The sequence below is a fragment of the Haliotis rufescens genome, unplaced genomic scaffold (genome assembly GCF_023055435.1).
Source record: "Haliotis rufescens isolate VD_foot unplaced genomic scaffold, xgHalRufe1.0.p SCAF_1, whole genome shotgun sequence".
Taxonomy (NCBI): domain Eukaryota; kingdom Metazoa; phylum Mollusca; class Gastropoda; order Lepetellida; family Haliotidae; genus Haliotis; species Haliotis rufescens.
The window spans coordinates 65525146-65540254 of record NW_025963779.1 but is presented as its reverse complement, the minus strand read 5'-3'; the positions used below and the strand labels follow the sequence as shown (position 1 = coordinate 65540254).

Genomic DNA, 15109 nt, shown 5'->3' with positions numbered 1-15109 from the left:
CAAAGGCAGTGTCTCAACTTCATGAGGGCAGCAAAGTACAACGCCTACATCTAGACTTGAAATGACACCAGATTAGGCAGCGGATCACCCAACTCAAGAGCATTAAAGCCATGCAGAGAGAAGGGGATGTTATCCTCAAGCACACAGTTGAAGCTTGTATATCTCTGTCCACCACTTCAAATAAATAATGTGGCAAATTCAGAGAGCATCCGCAGACGTTTGTCTCTAACACATCAATCAAGGAGTCGAACACTTGAATATCCATTAGAAGGAAAGCTGACGTCGTATATTTAATTAGCATTTGAATATGATCCCGGGACGGCTAACTGTATGACATTGTCCACCACAACGAGGAAGTTGGTAGACGGATCCCGGTGAGAGTCGAAGACTGATTGCCTCCAGGGATACAATTAATATCGTGTAAATTGAGCTGAAGTGTGTGTACATTCTAACAGATCTGTCTATCCTGTCCAATATTTGTTCTCATAAATGGATTTTTGTGGGGTACGAAACTGCCTGTTTCATTTGCAGAATGACAAAGGTATCCAGTGCATCCTCGACCACGTTTTGGAGGACAGTTCAATGGCACTTACAAAGTGTAGTGCGAATAGAGGTGTTGATAGAACAACGGTCGCCAAAATAACCTTGTGGTTGGCAAGTCAATCGATGTAGGCTGGGGATTTACTGACGTAAAGCTTTTTTGACATTATGAGATTATTCAAAGAAAAACGATATATCGTGAGCGTGAAATAAAATGATTACACCAAGGATGGTGTATCCTGCTGATAGGTATTTTAACAAATTAATATTTTGCTTCGTTAAGGTACGTTACTTTTATCCGTGTACAAGAAGCGCAGCAATTCTCTGTGCAGTGTTGCGTCCGTTTGCTGCGACACGATCCGCGGATCGTGGGATCGAATTCTAAGTTTTTTTGTGACTATGATCCTTTTCTGTCAGCTCCATACCCGTGCTCGTAGTGGCAGACCTCCGTGACCTCCATAACTGGAGTCGTTCTTCCTCATGCTGATCACAATATATAAAATGTCTAAATGCGTTTGTGTTCGGGCATTAGTGTCATTATATGCAGACAAACATGATTGATATTACCCAAACCGTTCACATCAAACGCATAGCACAGTGTAATGCTGCGCAGTAAACAGCATGCCAACCAGTGGTCGATAGTATGATAATTCGAGGGTGCAGACACTTAGAGTGATTACAGCTGAGAATGGCCTTGTAAGTCAGACATGTACATACACAGCAGTAGTAACTGATCACCACTTACAGTGCACGTATCCCATTAGTCAACCCCAGTGGGTATCCGGGTTTGCTTACTTTGTTCATATTTCACAATGTACTCAGCAATATTCCAGCTTTATGACGGCGGCATGTCATTAATCGAGTCTGGACCAGACAACCCAATGAGAGATGTTATGAGCAACGATACACGCCTGACAATCAATCAACCACTCCATTAAATCGCCTGTTTGCTATAGCTGGGCCCTATTCTAACGCGGAATACCAAGTTTTTACTTGGCTCACTAGGTCCAAACACACTATTGCTTGTCGTAAAGGGACTAATTCGGATCTGAAGTAGTCTCACTCGATGACGTAGCTGATTGCGTGTCATCGTACCCGGAAGGCATATGATGTTGCTCATTATGTCAACTACCGGATTGTCTGGCCATAACTTAATTATTTACATGCCGTCGTGGTTCTTGCTGACTTTGGACTAAATCAACAAACAATCAAACGTAGACAAATATGGAGTACTGGAGGTCATTGTCTTATCGAGAACCAGACGCTCCACCGAGGATATGTAACAGATGAAGAGAATTCATCAAAGGTTACCTTCAGTAAGTGAACATATTAAGTTCGCTTTTTCTGCGATGACCACCTACCAGGGAAACATTTCTGCCATAATAAATATTTGCTATGGCTAATCAATGGACGGACATACATAAACAAGAGCTCAAGGGCGCACGTGTCAGTTACAGCACCTCTTACACACACCACTCCTACCTGTGAATAGTGACAATAAGCAGTTACGATATACAATCTGAACTTCAAAGAACATTCTGAATGGAAACAGTTCGCAAGCTGGGATGGTGTTCTTGATCTGGCCTAGTCTTTAATCCCAAGTCTATCACTGGCTTACTGATCGTGTTGATTCCAGCACATCCTGGACGCCTAAGTGTCAATCAGCTTTCCGATCCAGATTTAACCCCACTTATGTTTGTTTTGATGTGCATAATTTACAAATCCCAAATGTGTTTTTGTATATATCAAGCTGAGTAAATGTGAAGCAGCATGTCGTCATGTAGGAGTAAACGAAGTCTACATTTGCTAATATCGGATGAACAAATGTATTGTTTTCTCCATGTGAAACCTTAAAAATCCGTTTGTCAACACGTTATCCAAAGGTATATAAATTTTGAGTGATCTGACAATAAAAATATGTTTTTTATCACACTAAATGACCCGAACCAAGCTGTAACAGAACAATTTTAACTGTATATACATGTACATAACTACCAACATTAATAATAATAATAATAATAATAATAATAATAATAATCCTTAATGAATTGCTGCTAAACTCAACTGAGATGTATTCGCAGGGGCAGATGGTGACTTCATAACCCATTTCTATTAGCAGAAGAATATTTCAGGGTGATTCTTTTAGTCCATTGCTTTTCTGTGTGTCACTAAATCCTTTAAGCTTATCAAGAGGAAGGTTATCATCATGCACCTCCTCAGCAGAGACCCCCCAACACCCCTTACTTACCTACTTTAGAATTTAGAAACTTTGGCACCCAACGAGCAGATCCACAACATGTCTTCCTCAAGTCCAGCAATGGTAATACGTCTACGTAAAATTATTTTTATCTCCTAGATTGGATCTTCATTGATGAAAGGTGAGAGACCTCCAGACCTTGGGTTATCATCAAGGCGTGTTCTCCCAGCCTTAAACATAGCTGCCCAACGTTTAACAGTGGAAAAGCTAGGGGACTTATCCCCATACACTTGTGACATGCGGTCATGAATTTCTTGGGGAGTACTTTTCTCTAAAGTAACAAATACTTGATGATTTCTCGGTACTCGTTTTTTCTCCATTTATGTGTCCATTTAACCCCTATCACGTTCAACTGGCTGTCACTAATATACAAAAGACCTCAACAGACCAAATACACAATGAACTACTCAAACAATGAACTACATTGACTAGTTCACTTTGTTATGGACCATAGTTGAAAGGCTTGAAACGTTTTGACCAGCCCTCGTATACAAGTCAAATACATGTACCTTTTCATAAAACACTATTATTGAATTTTGTTTGCGTACAGAGTTTTACTTGCATGTTATCTTTAATTTCTAAGTTATATTACACGTTGTTTCTCATTTTATTCAGAGCACGGGTTGTGTGTGCTTTTGCAAGGATAAATTTGTTTTCTGTGCAGTTCAATGTAGGCACATATGAGACAGCGGAAATTAATTTCGATCATGCTGTAGAATACATTGTTAACGGTTTCAGTCACTTGCGCAGTCCTGTGTATACACGGTAAATAAGGTGCGTTTACACGTTGGATGTTCAACAATGCGCATTATTCATTTTGTAAATTTTTGTTTTCCAATTCTAGCCTGCTGTTGTAGCGTCCCTGTATGAAGTTCTCGTCAAATACTGGTCACACATCCAACAGGATGTACGTGATGTTTTGTCTTTACCCTGCTGCGGTACTGAAGCTTCGTCGTATGTGGTCGCTGTTGTTTGACAAATGGGTAGACGCATGTTTCATATGTTATGTTATTGCTCAGCAACATCTTCTTTGTAATGTTGATAAAAGCACGACCTTCCTCTTTTTGCGTCATTCTGGATGCTGATCTTTGAGTGAGTGAGTGAGTTGGGTTTAACGCCGCTTTTAACAGTATTCCAGCTATATCGCGGCGTGTCAGCTTTATGTGGGAGGAAAGCCCGAAGTGATGCAGGTGTACATTTACCACTTACCACAGACATTCGTTACAACGACGTGAAAAAATCAAGAATGAGCAGCATGTTTTTTTTAACCTTCAGCAATGCCGACAAAGGTCTTAATTTTGGCTTAAGTAGCTTGAAAGTTCATAAGATTTTATATCAAACGCAATTATCGCCAAGCTATTGATGTACCGTCCAAAATTGGTCTCATCGAATAATGATGTTATCAAGTTATTAAGCAATATTTCTGAAATCAAAGCTGGCCAGACTTGACATATATGAGTGTCCATTAGAACTTTGAAAGCACCTTTGGGATCTTTGAAATACACCTCCTACATTTTTTGGATTGAGACGGGCGATTACAGTCGGTCATTTTAAGCTACAAGCTAAACTGTAAGGCGTTTTATTCAACGAGAACCGTTTAATCTCACATGACGGCATGAAATATACTTTGCATGTACTTTCATGACATAAGTAAGAATATATAAGCCTTTTTAGATGCACTCTTGTGACAAAAAGAAGATTAAGATGACATTTGGTCCATGATTGTAAACGACGAAATGTTATTTTTGTTTGAAGCAATTATACTTACGTCAATCGGAAGTGACAAGATGATAAATTGCTCCCTCTGAACTGAATAATAATTGTGACAGTTGCAAGAAGCGTCATATCCCCTGTCGCACCAATGATTGCTGGAGTAATACCTCAATCTCGTGATGGTGTTGACGAAGTTATTGTCACGCCACGGCTTTTTTGTGAAGATTATGCATCCACGAGAACACTCGTTAGTGTTGGACATTATCATATGAACCGTATATTCGCTAACGAACATTATAGCTAAAATTGATAGAATTATCATTAAACCGACCGCATGTTATCAGAAATGAGCGGGCCACTGTAACTTGATAATGCCCTCATATTGCTTGACGACGGGCCATTATCACGCCCGTTGTTAGGTTACGTCATAGGATAGGGATAGGTGACGTCACGTTGAATAGTGACGTCATCTGGTTTGTTCGATGACGTTTCCATATTTGTAAAAGTAGGTCAGTGACATTCGTGTTGATTGCAGTAAATGTTTCAAAACCGATATTGTTTAGGTTTTTTTATTTGATAACAAATTCCATCCATTTTAGCTATAATAACGGTAACGTTATTTTTCAGGGCATTATCATTTGCAGAAGCCCTCGTTCTTTTCAACTGCCCTCCTTCATCGGGCAGTTGATAGAAGACCTCGGGCTTCTGAAAATGATAATGCCCTGAAAAATAGCGTTACCCTTATATTGTATACTATCCTAATCGCAGTTTCCCTTGTAAATAACATTGTGCAGTCTGAATCGACCCCATCCATGCTTATTAAGGAGGATTGGGTTCTTCGAGATAAATCTAGGTACTTCACATGAGGTGAGACGGATTAGCCTGTCCTGCGATTTGTTTGAGGAGTGACTGAGGTTAGTTTAACGCCATGCCGCTTTGATCATGGCGTGTCACCTTTATGTAGGAGTAAACCCCCGAAATGGTCCGGGCCTAGACTATTACCACTTTGTTGAAACCCGGAACCACGGGTATGGTGCTGACAAGCCTAGAAAATACTTCGTACTGCGAATTCGAAAAACCCTATCTCAAAGAAACAAGAAACGTAAGAAAAAACAAAAACAGAACATGAATTCATCTTTACGTAACAGCGACAAAACCCTTTCCCAATTATTAGAAATCTAGATCGTACGATTCCGACTGTATAATGAACATGCACATGTGTTTATGAATCACTACAAATAGTGATGATACCAGGGCCCACTTGCACAAAGCGACCTTAGCGCTAAGATGATCGTAACTCCCATACTTTAACATAGGCTTACAATAGTCTTAGCGCTAAGATCGCTTTGTGCAAGTGGGCCCAGGTGTTCGCGAAAATGTGAGCGTATCCTGTCCCATCAGTGGAACGCGTTACTAACACATGCAGGGCAAGTAAATTCTTCACAATGGAGACAAAAAACAATGGAAACATCAGTTACTAGTCACAAAAGAAAATCGGACATCATTTATGTCAATGTTGCGTGAAATTTGAAAGATTGAGGCCTTGAATTCTAAAACATTCAAACAACGTTTGAGCTTATTGTACATGGCCTCCATGTCCCCCATACCATGGTGAAGTCATTACTCCAAGACTAGAACTGGTCAGCCCGTACTGGTCATGAGCATTAAGTATGATATCATCTGTGATGCCATAAACTCAGTTCATCTTCTAAACATGACATGGGTGGTGGGGTAGCCTAGTTTGTAAAGCCTTCGCTCGTCACGCCAAAGACCAAGGTTCGATTCCCGACGTTGGTACATTTCTGGTGTCCCCGCCCTGATATTGCGAAAATATTGGTAAAAGCGGCGTAAAACCATATTCACTAACTCTAAACACGACTCAATTTTTGTCAAGAGAACGAACAGCAAACCATGTTCAATTCCATGACGTGTTCTACCATTCTAGTGCGCATACCGTCACCATGGTTATTTCAGCTATGTTTTGTGCAGCTAAAAATATATAGCCACACAGCGACCCTTGAATCTTTTAACACGTATCATTATTTTCTCTTGAAGGAGCACTTCAGAGCGCAAGTAATATGTGGGAAAACGAGAAAAGTATCATCGGTGTCATTGTCTATATGCTTTGCGTCTAACATGTACAAGGCAAGTAGCGAAAGTGCTGAGAGCGAAAGAGGTATTACGTTACCTGGTATTCAAGTGGACGTGAAAGCCTATACGTACAACGTATATGTGTACTTGCGGTTGAGATGTAATCACTGCAGCCGTGTGTGGGCCGAAGAGCTGTTTATGAAGTCGACTCTCGCTTCCCGCCGCAGTGCACATTCAATTGCGTTATTAACGAGTGGCCGTTTGCTCAATACTGATTTCAATTGTCTCACCACTAGAGACAGGGAAAATACTTCAATATAAAGCAGTACTGCAATGGATGTGTTTTGAATTGCTTCGACAAAAGTGTACATGTATGTGTGTTGAATCGCTGATATAATTTGAAGGATTGTCTTTAAATTTGTAGGTTAATCACTCATTATCATGTAAATTCACATTCCGTGAGATACAAAATAAAATAAAACGGCGCAAGACTTTTTTGTTAACTTCTTTCTCTTCAGATTATATATTTTAAAAGAATGTCCCGTATTTCCACTTTCAGGTTTTTCGTTGAGGTTATTATAAGGCTCCACGTGTGTTTTACTTGTGTTCTGGAATGAGTGATTTCACCGAATAACATTTGCATAAAAGCGACAAAACCCTGTCCATATTCATAAGAAAAGGTCGATTTACGATTCCGAGCATGTGTTTATGAATTACTGTCGAATAGTGGTGAAACCAGATCTTCGCAAAAAGGAGAAAGTATCAAGGCCCATCTGTGGCACCCGTCACAAACACACGATGTTTTTTCAATAGAATTATAACACTGTTTACTAAGTATTTTGTATGTAAAGACTACTTCATTATCAATGTTATCAATGCATTTCCTGAATATATATAGTCATTATATGAATTATATATTGTAATTTCACAGTTCGACCAGTTTGTTCCATTTCAGCGCGTTATATGCTACAGGATAAAACATTTAAGGATAAAATAATCTGTGTTAAGACTGAGAGATATATTGTACTCACGTGTGTTTTGTGGGGATTATTGCGGACATAATTATAAAAGACATGTCCGCATGTATAGCCACTACATCAAGGGATATGTCAATTTTACAAAATACCTGGATTCAAAGTTTTAACGCTTATCGCTTGTTTGGCAAGACATGATATCTGATAATGGCCATGTTGACTTTCGAAAATGTCATGATAAACAAAAGAGATATTCGGAAAGCATTGATCACCCCAGTTATCGAGGTGAAAGGAATAATGATCGGCTTCTATATGTGCTTTAATGACAAGCAGGTGTGACATCCGATCGTTTATACAGATAAACGTTCCCACTGACGTATCTCCCCAATGTTTCTGTCGAAGCTCTAACATACAAGGCACATTAATAATCACGAAATTGTCACATTCACCATCTGCTTATTGACATTTGCCTTCTAGTTTGAAAATCCGAAATTAATCGGGTTGACAGATATTAGTTTCATTACGAAATATGGTCACATGAATAATATATCAGAGATATATAATTCAAATAATTTCTAATGAAACTTTCACTTAAATGTCGGGTATTTCCGGAATATTGTCACTGAATGTCATGAAATCACAAATTTGGTTTCAGATAATGTTTCGTCCGTGATGGTTTATTGTAAACTGATTATCTGAAATGCTTTTGCTGTGTACATTTAACTCCCTGTTTCTGATCATAAATGATGTCTTTTGATTAAAATAGGAACGTGCGTGTAATAGGAATTGAGACCGATTAATATAAGTTGCATCGAGAGGGAGCAGTGCATCAGCATTCAAATACGCATGCTGTTAATGAGTGGGGGTTGGTTAAACGCTGCTTTGAACACAATTTATGTCTTATCATAGCGCTTCAAAGCGTAATGTGGGAGGACAAGACATCCGAACACATCATTTTTAGTTTTCGAGAGTACGGGTATGGCTAGACACTACAAATCCCTAATCCAGGGCTACTTTCATTTGCTTCAAGGACGGCTTAGGTTGACAAATCAAATCAAATCTTATACGACATGGTCACTTTGCCATTCGTTAAATATCACTCCGCCAAAGAGTGAGTGAGTGAGTGAGTGAATATGGTTTCAGGCCGTTTTTAGCAATATTTCCAGCAATATATAGGACTTTAGAAATGGGCTTCACACATTGTACCCATGTGAGGAATCGAAACCGTGTCTATGGCGTGACAAGCAAACGCTTTAACCACGAGGTTATCCCACCCCACCATGGCAGTTCAGCGTTGCTGTATCAAGTTTGTATGTACGATTCAAATGAATAACCATAGTTGAATGATCATTGAAAACATACGCTACTGTTTATCACCAAGGAGAACAAAATGCCTACATAGATGGGAGTCCTAACACATGTATGTCCTCGTCTGTCATGGAATGGTCACCCATTGCAAGTGGACTAAGGCGCCGCAAATCTATGAGCAGGGTTCTATTTACCCTTGGACCCATGGCCAGGATTCATCCATCCTGGGTTCGAATCACAAATTGGCCCAAATAAGGACCCATGGGTTGTAAGTGTCATATCCGTATTTGTTGGTTTCACCACAATTTGAGAGGTATAAATAAAAAAAACGACAATACCTTTTCCTTCTTCAAAAGAAATCGATCGAAAAGCAGAGTCGATTGTACGATTCAAACTATATCATGTGTATGTGGCTATGGATTACTATCAAATTCGCGATATGGTGAGTATATCCAGCACCATTGGTGGAACCCGTCACAACACATGCAAAGGCAAGTAAATTGTTCTGCTAAGAACGAGAACATATGGTGCAAGTCCTCATTGGACATCATTTTTGTTCTTGATGCGTTGAATTTCGTACTTCAGTAGTTGTGAAATGTAGACACCAAAGGTTGGAGCGTCTGGAATATTGTTCGTCATAACGGGAAAGTTGACTATCAGAAAATTTAAGTCATATCTGTTGTCATACAGTCTTGTGGATTTTTTTGTCATATAAGTCCTGTATCACTTTAGGCTTTTCTCACTTATTAAGCTTTAATGTCGTGATCTACACGCATTTTTTTTTAGTTGTTTAATGCCGCACTCAGCAATATTTTAGCTTTACGATAGCGGTCAGTAAATATAATCAAAAGTGTTCATGTTGGATGCAGTATATGTCTCGCCTAGGAACGTTTACAAGACCTTCGACCTTTTCCGCTCATTATCATGTAAATGGCATCGACAACCACAGGGGTGTAACGTGGTATTTCAGCGCTAGGAAACATGTAGTACATAATTTGTGAAATGGGGTTTTGTGATATTTTGATGACCCGCGAATGCATACAAGTATGAATGCATAAATGAAACAGAAAGATCATTCCTATATTACCAGGCGACAGTAATTTCAGTTTCGGGATTTATTTCGTATCATGTTCTCTTGAATGGCCCCAACCTCCGTGTATGAACGTGTCCGCAAAGTGATACACGCTCTTATCAGATTTTAGAGTGGTCATATTTCTTCATTTGACAACGGTAATATCGAAGTTGGAAACGGTAAAAAGTCTAAACCTCAAGAAGGTGTAATGAAACGTCTAAAATTAACATCGATTTTGAGAATGGATATTTTTCTTCTTTTAGTTTGGAATGATTGTCTGGGAGATTTAATTACTAATTCTGGTCAATGTCAATGTCAAAGGTACCTCTGAACTAATATCTCCGTCATTCGAAGTGTCACTAAAGTCTGACTCCTGTCTTCTTAACTTAGTTACGGACTGTCAAAGTTCCTAAGCACCTCCCTCACTCCATTTATCGTTGGAACTGTACAGCCTAGGCGCAAGTGTGATCAGCCTTTCATGTACGGCAATATTTTCTATCTAAGCACTTTGCTTGTCTCGAACTATCGATATCTCGATACATTTTCGATGGTCCATCGTTTGGTCGAATTGCATCAGCAATGTCACGTGTATTTAACGCATTTAATATTTTGTATAAACCCAGCTTTATGACTAACGTTATGTTTAGCTTCATGAATAGAGCCAAGTTAACTGTTCTTGAAATGCTTTAATTTCGACGAAGTGACACAGTTATGATGGACAATCGGACTCCCTGTAGTGTTCTTTAATGGTCCCCTTTAATTAATCATTATCAAACTATTTGATACTTTCGCTTATATATCTATATGCATAGTTTGCTTTAAGCAGATATTAATAATAATGATGAAAATGGTTTTTTTCACTTTTATTAAGGACGAATCCATTTGAATGTACATGTCCGCGGGATCCTTAAATATACAGCATGGCTTTTAGCCTTCAGTATGCCACAAGAATGAGGAGATGTGATTAGTTTGAATTCAGTAAGTATGCATTTCAATATTGAAAGTTAGTGGTGGAATTGTAACATTTATTTCGTCAGACCACCCCATCTAACCAGTAAGCTCCTGGTCTCGTGTAACGAAAGGTATGGGTTGGCTGCTAACCCTTCAGTAACTACTTGAGCGCTGTATTGATTCTCCCAGTGAGGTTGGCGGTGGACGTTGGTAAGCTGGACAGTCGGTACCTCTCTCCCATCGCCGGAGGACTCAGATGGTCTCCTGTGATGTATTTATTCCAGTGCCTGGCATTTACTCGCACAACTGATTTAGAATGATCAACTTGCTTTAGTCTGCTATATTGAGAAAGATCTGAAGCAATTGCATTGGTGATGCTCGACACTTGTGATTGGTTGTTTTGACAAGTTGTAAGGTATGTACACTTCACAGATTGCTGTGATAGCCCAACTGCCTATATTATATATTGGCTTTGATGTACGTTTTGAAGTGATAATATATTGACTATTTCGTGGAAATACAAAACTCAATAGTTTTGCTAAAACGCAATTAGACTGACTACATCTTCAAGAGTTCAAAACGCCAAGACGATTCTGATTTGAAACTTTTAAACACCGTTTCCATACCTCCTTGTTGTTTTACAGTACATATCGTACGGGTTCATTCAGATAAGTTTAAAATAAATTTCAAATAGTTTCGACCAAAGCGTTAAGGTAGGTAAACCGATATTTATTTTTCATTTGCTTAAATAAGCAGGATAAATGATTTTATCATAATATAAATTATCCTCTGGTTCTAATTTTATATAGTTGCTTTGAATCCAAAACTTTATATCAACCATCAATATTTACTGAGACACTGTTGAGATATTACGATTATCGTACACATGTCAGAGTAAATTTGAACTCGATCTCAAGCTAGATGGATCTTTTTCCAATATGTCAACTACCTTTAAATATCGTGGATACATTTTTATTCTTGAAAAAACTTTGACAATCCATACATCAAGTTAAATTTAAGATGTTTTAATCTTTAAATACGTTATAATATGCAGGATGAATACATTTGAGAAGGCGTGTGATCTTGCCTTGATTAATTGTATTTTTTCAAATTATTTATTTCCATTTTGACAGAATGATGTCTGTAAAAAACGAAGGATGATTGGTAACGATAAAGACAAAAGATGATAGAAATGATGAATTACGATTAAAAAACAGCACATGATATTCAAGCGCCAAATCAAAATTTGATTCCCATATCAATTAATTCCCTCTCATTCCTCATTATAATTAATACTTTTATTTTTACTGACAAGAAAAAAACATATCACAGATTTCTAGTTGCCCTGTCTGGAAGATGTGAACTTGAGGAAAGTCAATACCTCATCTCAAGCACTAACAAATCTTGGAGCAGTTTCATCAGAGGGTTCAAAAGAAATAAGACAGTACTGTCCTGGCCGATTAAACTCAATTGCCTTACACGACAAGAGGATTCAAATTACTAGAACCCGGCATCAATCAACGGAGCATGTATTTTTTTTATGTAAAACCGCCTAGAACTTCAGATTCACTTCTTTCATCAGGATATTCCACGTGTGAAATTCACAATTCGGGAAGCCCAGTCCTTTGTTCAGCTTTTTACCTCTACACAGTCAACAGGCAGTATAATTATTAGTGTTAGACGTACATGTATAGTGACAGAATTGGTTTAGGGATTTCATGATCAATTTCGTTATTCTTTCGAAGCGATGTTACGGTAGAGACTAGTACCTATGTTTCATTAAGCACGTCATCAATACTCCAGATTCTTTGGATGCCACTTAAAGATGTTGTTAGACATAAAGACTTCTTTTGTTATGGGTAGAAATATTTTTTTAATCCTAAGTTGTACACCTTCCAAAATCAAGGATGTTTCTATGCCAATTTAATGCAGCCTCATACACATCAACGTGGTTAGTTCCAGTGAAAAAATCATTAGACTGTAGATTGTAACAAGAGGGACCATTCTATTCGACGTGGTGTCTATTTCCAGTCTGTGTCTAGACGTTGTAATTAGTGACTTTTGTGAAATTCTGTACATTGTCGATGTTAAACGTCTAGGTTAATCTACATCAAATGATTTGGGTCCTCCCACAATGTAGTCTCAAACGACTTAACTGAAACACTGCCAATTAACACAGAAAAAAAAGTGTAGGTTTCCGTCTTCCGGAAACCTTCCGGAAACCTTCCGCATACCTACCCATTTTGGATCCGGCCCGGATACCTTCCGGAAACCTTCCGAAAACCTACCAGATGCCTTCAGCAACCTTCAAATTTCATGGTATTTTCAAGATAAATTTTTTATGTGTTTCACACTTAAGTGAACAAAATGCATCCCCCAAATTTTGACATTTTTTTTGGAAGGTTTCCGGAAGGTATCCGGGCGGATCCAAAATGGGTAGGTATCCGGAAGGTTTCCGGAAGGTTTCCGGAAGGTTTCCGGAAGACGGAAACCTACACTTTTTTTGCTGTGTGAGTCTTGTCTCTTCAAAATAACATCATGTTGATTACACAATACTGATACGTCAGATGAAGCTATATGTCGTCATATTTCAACACTGTTGAGATCGCTACGATATGACGTCACAAATCAATTGTCATTTGAACAATATGTTTGCGTCTCTGAAGGCGGAAAGGGACAGACAGTTTTTTATATTTGTTTTTTTTTAATCTGAGTTAGACAATTATTATGTCTGTTATACATAATAGTAATCATGGTCCACAACTTGATTGTCTGGTCAATTGTATGGCGGGGTGGCGGGGTAGCCGAGTGGTTAAAGCGTTCGCTCGTCATGCCGAAGACCCAGGTTCGTTTCCCCTCATATGTGTCAAGCCCATTTCTGGTGTCCCCCGCCGTGATATTGCTGGAATATTGCTAAAAGCGGCGTTAAAAAACATACACACTCACTCTCTTAATTGTATGGAATGAAGGAGGTCTGTTTCGTTCAAATATCCACACTACTACTACCACTACTACTACTACTACTACTACTACTACTACTACTACTACTACTACTACTACCACTACTACTACTACTACCACTACCACTACTACTACTATATATTTTCGGGACAGTAATGTGGCTTTATACACACCTTATGTTAGCATCTACTTGGACAGGAGTCCATCTGTCACGGCCTTATTTACTTAGAACACCGCGTTCGTTAATATATTCAACAAATACGAATTAAGGTCACATCAGTTGAGGTGTATTCAGTGAGTTTCATGTTCATTTACCACACGGCACTTGGTGGGAGGTCAACTCTTTCAGCAAACAATTACACATAAGCCTCCAGGTTTTAAAGTACATCTTATCAAGTTAATAATCTTTGAATGAAACGCGAGTTAAGCACCCTACCCTTCCCGTTGTGTATGGCAGCAAACATCAAAATAGGGATCCCCTATGGGGTGAAAGTGGAAGCCATGTTTACCCATCGTGCCCTTCGTCGACTTCCGAATGAATGTCAACAAACGTAATGGGAGTAATAACTATAAACAGGGTTGGCCAAACGATCCCATTATTCAACTATTGGAAGTCCGTATTTTCTGGTCCATTGAAATAACATCTAATTCAAAGTGCTATTATCACAACGTATGTCAGGTAAACATCCTTTAATTATATAAGTATACATACAACGGATAACATTTAAACCAGTGCATTTGTGCAGGCAACCATTAAGCTTGTATTGCACATTTTGAATATATTTAGTTTTCTCGCTTTTAAGTTTAGTCGTGATCTTTCTTTTAGCATCGCCTTTCATAGCACTGAAATCTTGAACTAAACATGCTCTCCTAGACAGGGCAAATACATGATATGATATGTTGTGTTCGCTTATTTGTATTCTACTCATTTGGTTCTTACTGAATTACACATGTAGATGTGGAGGTACACTGTTAATGGTGACGGTATGTGTCTAACACATTTTCAAACCTTATAATGACTTATAATGGCTTAATAGTTCGCTTACTAATAAAGAACTTCATAATTGTCCTCACTTTGCTGTTCATGATATGAATATCTGTTCTGTGAACACCAATAAAACTCGATCACAAGGTAATGCTACATACAGTTAACATTAAAACGGGCAAAAGAATGTATACTCTTGAAAACTGGATTTGACTAAAAAAATATAAACTTTAGGCTTGACGCAGTCGCCTGGTATG

The 15109-nt window shown here is 38.6% G+C and overlaps 1 protein-coding gene across 4 annotated transcripts in view; it reads left to right on the top strand.

Moving 5' to 3' along the window:
- LOC124142381 (growth hormone secretagogue receptor type 1-like) overlaps positions 1-15109 on the top strand; it is a 155652-nt gene that overhangs the window by 128006 nt on the left and 12537 nt on the right. The window contains exon 1 of one of the 4 annotated variants that reach the window (XM_046510816.2): positions 11090-11321. The exons of the other annotated variants lie outside the window; for them this stretch is intronic. The gene's annotated coding sequence lies outside the window, so the exon portion shown is untranslated. Of the gene's footprint in view, positions 1-11089; positions 11322-15109 lie in introns of those variants that run through there. 4 annotated transcript variants of the gene reach the window in all.